General features: G+C 57.9%; 1 non-coding gene across 1 annotated transcript; it reads right to left on the bottom strand.

Moving 5' to 3' along the window:
* Positions 1 to 4,591: 4,591 nt before the first annotated feature.
* Positions 4,592 to 4,663, bottom strand: TRNAA-CGC (transfer RNA alanine (anticodon CGC)). Its single transcript has one exon. It is a non-coding gene; the product is annotated as a tRNA-Ala (tRNA).
* Positions 4,664 to 5,108: the final 445 nt, after the last annotated feature.

Genomic DNA, 5,108 nt, shown 5'->3' with positions numbered 1-5,108 from the left:
CACACGAGAGATGATGCCAAGACAGTTGTCTCAGGGCGCACAAGGGCAGCACACTTTCCCACTGCTCAGAGAAGCAGCTGCCTCTGAAACACGGAATTTCTCTGTGCCTCTCCGCAGCCCCTCAGTTGTGCAGCAGAGCAGCTTACAGGAAATGGAGGAGAAAGGGTGAGAAGACTGCCAGGCTTTTTGCAAGGCTGAGAATTGAGAGATGCAGTCAGGAGACCAGGTCCTGCCTAGTGCAGAGGTCTGGCCTGCAGCCGGCTTGCATCTCTGCCTTAACCCATGAGAGGAGGCTCAGCTCAGCCTCCTTTCACATCTCAGCCTTCCTGCTGCACCTGAAGGACCACGCTGAAGGACGGGGCTGCACTAGAGACCTGGCCAAGGCCACTGGGCTCCAACGACTCTCTCTGCGACATGCTGCAGCCATCACTAGCAGCGTGCAAATGCTCACATTTGGACAGAAAGACGCCCTTCATGGTGGCGAGACTCCAGGGCCCTGGCAAGAGCTGCTCAACACAACTAGACCAGCACAGCAAGAGCAGCAAGAGGGCTCTGGTCGCACAGGGGCCTTGGTCTGCCTAAGCCTCTGCTTCGTGTCCAGAGAGTGGGGCGAGCAATGATTCCTGCAAAAACAAACCTACTTGGAGACAGAGGTAGAAATGCCAAAGAGCAAGAGGACCAGGGGGATCCAATATTCTGAGCAGCTGCCCCATGGGAGAGATGAAAGACACTCAGGCCCTCCAGCTGCAAACGGAGAGCACTGAGGTCAGCAGAGGTTTCACAGAGCTGCTTCACATGCCCGCTGGCCCAGGCAAGGGGAGGAGGGATAACTCCCTTGCCCTCACTCCACCCTAGGGCAAAAATGTCCCATGGAGGCATCAGGCCGAGCTCCCAAAGGGACACGCAGAAATAGTGTCACCCAGCATCAGGGGAAAGTGCTGAACTCGCTGCCTTACTGTCCCAGACACAGTCCAGGGAGACATGGGTTCAGATGTGGTCCTGACACAAAGCAGCACTAAACCATGGCTTTCTGTCAGGAGGGAAGTCTCTGTGGAAAAAGCACACAGGACCGGCCCTTTTCTGGGACATTTCCCTTGAGCACATGAAAATGAGCTCTGGGCCTGGATGATTTTTTGGGGCAGAGCCAGCACAGCTATTCCCAGGGCCGTCCTTGTTGCCAAGTCCTCTGGACGCTCAGGACCAGCTGTCCCGGTAGCTGGCATTACTCTCAGCTGGGACTCTCCATGCACCTGGATAGGTCACAGCAGGCTGACAGCATTGCATTCACTGGTGCTTTCCAGAGGACGACAGGTAGTGCTGGAGGAATGGGGAACTCACCGCGAGAAGAGCTTCCAGCAGCTGCTCTGTCCCATTGAGCCTCTTCAGAAAGTCCCTGCAAAACCTCATTTTCACAGCTGCTCCTTGAATTACAAGCGTGCCAAGGCCCTTCAGCACAAGGGCCACGTTCTTCCCGCTCTGTAGCAGCGGGAGAAAAGCCGCATGGTCTCTTCTATGCACGCCTCCACTGTCTTCCGAGGAACAGAGAGGGCCGAGGCTATGTGAGCGTACTTGAGGGGCTCGGAGAGCTTATGACCTGGGAAGCAGCAGAAGGGGAACGCAGTCACTAGCAGAGAAGCAGCAGCCCCAAGACATCTGGCTTGTTTCCAGTTGTGAAAGCAAGTCTGGGAGGGAGGGAGTGTGACTGTAATGTGCATGATGTTGTCCTGGTGCTTTAAAACCCCCTGAAGCTGTTCTCCACAGCTGCTGAAGGAATTCTAGCTTCCTAACAGTCACTGCTGCCCAGCAGTTAGGCACACCCCAAGGATGTCCCCAGGGGAAGCAAGCGGTTCAGCCTCTCCTCTTACCAGGAGCATAGGCCAGGTCATAGGCGAGGCCGGGAAGCTCTGCAATACTCTGCGACAGATGGAACACGGGCCTGCGAACAGTGAGAAGAGCACGCTTCCCACCACCGACTTGTTCGGTTACTACGTCAAATGTGCCAAGGCGAATAACTCGGACTCCCTGCAAACAGGAAGGAAGAGAAGAACGATGAGACTGGCAGCTGGACAGGCCGGGCACTTGTCAGGGCGTGGGGATGGTGCTCGGTGCCCTGCTCCATCCTGCTGTACAAAGGGGACAGACAAAGCGCTGGACAAAGCTTGGGAGAAACCTTGGGGCCCTTCTTTGGAAGACCTTTCCAGACGCTTTCATCCCCCTCCTCTTCACCCTCTCAACTCTACCAGTCAAAGCAGAGAAGTCATCCCACAGACACACAAGCTCCAGGAGAAGGCTTCCCGGGGCAGGCCCCGCAAGGCACACCCACCTGGTTCAGCATCAGCTGCCGCACAATGTAGTCAGACACCCCTTCCCAGACAGCAAGCTGCTCTGGAAGAGAAGGGAAAGACCCGTCATGCTCTGGGGGCAGCTCTCAGCTGCTCCGTACCTGCCTCAGCCAGAGGATGAGCAGTGCGAGCGTCCTCCAAGAGCACATCTCCCCAAACAGGCCCCATTCCCTAGAGGGGCTGAGGTGGGCACTGCCTCCAGGCGATACCCTGCTAGACCTGGGGAGGATCTCCGGAAGGCCTTACCCCAGCTGGGGAGTGCTGGCACCCCCTGTCCATGCCGTGTCCCGTGGCCAGCGTCCCAGAGCTCCATCCTGGTCCTGAGTGCTCTGGGTCACCCCTGCAGCAGCAGGTGATGAGGAAGCAGCTCCTCTCCTCCTCCTCCTCTTCCTGCACACTTCTGCACAACCCCACAGTCCCCTGACCTCCGCTCGCTGGCTCCTGCTGAGCTCGGCAGCTCTTGGCAGCAGAGAGGTGCCGAGAGCAGCCCCAGTGCCTGCGCTAGACCAGCCTCACTGGGACGTGTGGGGAGAGGCCGGGTCTGGGTGGGGGAGGGCAACTGTGGCTGTGACACAGGATGTCTCCTGTGACCACAGCCCGTGTCACAGAGAGGCACGGCCCCCATCACCCCCAGGGCCCTGGACAGGGCTAACCCTGCAGCGGAATGGGGCTGAACGGGGCACTCGGGGTGTTTGCTTTGGAGTCCTCCTTTGCTTCAAAAGGTTTCCGTCGCAGCCCTGCGCTGTGCCGCAGCAGCACCTGGCACCCAGGAGCACCCACAGCCCTCCCAGCTGTCACTGACCACAGCCAGGACCACAGCTTGGGTGGCTCCTCCCTGTCCCCTCTGCACCAGGACCTCTAGTACAGTGCCAATCTGCCCCACTTGCTCCCCACTCTCTGGGTCCTCCTAAAATATCTACTGGTTGTGCAAGGTGAAAGCCAGGAAGAGAAAGGGCCAGGAGGGGCCGACTGAGACGAAAAGGGGCCACACAGACCTGGACCAAACCCTGCTGGTACTGCACTGGCCAGGGACTCAAGAAGGGACACAGGCATCTGTGGCTGCCCCACTCCATCATTACATCTGCCCTACCAGAACTTATGGTTCTGGCAGGTTGTCCAGGGCCAGACTTAGGGGGTGGGGGGCACTGACGGGATCAGAAAATCGCAGATTCAGAGAATGTTGGGGGAGACTCCACAACCTCTCTGGGCAGCTTCTTCCAGTGCTCGGTCACTCAAGAAAGAAGTTTGCCCTCACACACACGTGGAACTTCCTGTGTTTCAGCTGGTGCGCACCGCCTCTTGTCCTGCTGCTTGGCACCACCGAAAAGAGTGTGACCCTCATCCTCTTGACACCCTCCCTTTGGGTACTTGTACACATTGATAAGATCCCCTCTCAATCGTCCCTTCTACAGGCTGCCATTGCCCTTCTTGGCCACAAGAGCACATTGCTGTCTCATGGTCAACTTAGTGTCCACCACCACTCCCACGTCCTTCTCCGCAGAGCTGCTCTCCAGCAGCTCAGCCTCCAGCCTGCACTGGTGTATGGCGTTATACCTCCCCACGTGCAGGACCATGCACTTGCCCTTGTTGAACTTCATGAGGTTCCACTTCTCTCACCTCTCCAGCCTCTCCAGGTCTCTCAAATGGCAGCACAGTCTTCTGATGCATCAGCTGCTCCTCCCAGTTTATTATCGTCAGCACACTTGCTGAGGAGGCACTTTGTACCTTCGTCCAGGTCACTGGTGACTAAGTTGAAGAAGACTGGCCCCAGTACGGAGCCCTGGGGGGACATCACGGGCCTCCAACTAGACTCTGCACTGCTGATGACAACCCCCAGAGCTCTGCCATTCAGTCACTTCTCAAGCCACCTCACTGACCACTCATCTAGCCCACACTTCTTGCCTATGAGGATGCTATGGGAGACAGTGTTGAAAGCTGGCTGAAGTAAAGGGAGACAACCTCCACTGCTCTCCCCCTATCTCCCCAGTCACTCGTTCCTTCATGGAAGGCTAGGGGTGGATGAACAGTGAGTCAAGAGCTTATGGGTGAGGATGACTAGGCAGGCTAACATGGCAGACACTGCTGTAGGTGTTTACAACAGGCCACCAGATCAGGAAGAGGAACTTGATGAGGCCTTTGATGGACAGCAGGAAGCAGCCTCCCAATCACAGACCCAGGCTCACCCAGGGGACTTCCACCACCCTTATATCTGCTGGGAAGACAACACAGCGAGGCACAAAAGCCCTCGCTGGAGATGCTGGGGACTGAACCCAGGACCTCCTGCATGCGAAGCAGGCGCTCTTCCACTGAGCTACATCCCCTTACACATGGCATATGTATATGGGGTGTGCTCTGGGGTGCCCTCTCCTCCCATACCATGTCCCTGACAAGCACAGCCCCCTTGTGCCCTGCTGCCCTCAGACCCTCCCCAGAAAACTCCATTCAGACCCTCCTGTCTGGCCGTGGGGGAAGCTGGCCTTGCCTCTGCCCTGGGACTGCTCCTGCACAGCCCCACGGAGCGCTGCCCCTTCAGCATCTCTGCAGCTAATTGGGTCAGGGGGAGACTGTCGCTGCAGGCGCTGCTGCCAGGCTCTGGCCCTGCCAGGGGAGGCTCGATGGAGAGGGGCAAGCCCCTTCCCTGAGTCACCTCTGCCAGCGCAGGCAGCACTCCTGTGTGCGTCACCTGTGTCCACGAGGGCAGCAGCAGGAGGGAGTGGTGTGAGGGAAATGCCCTCCCCAGGGGGATGTGCCCACAGCTCTGATTGC

Source organism: Rhea pennata, unplaced genomic scaffold (genome assembly GCF_028389875.1).
Source record: "Rhea pennata isolate bPtePen1 unplaced genomic scaffold, bPtePen1.pri scaffold_26, whole genome shotgun sequence".
NCBI lineage: Eukaryota > Metazoa > Chordata > Aves > Rheiformes > Rheidae > Rhea > Rhea pennata.
This window is presented reverse-complemented; position numbering and strand designations above follow the sequence as displayed.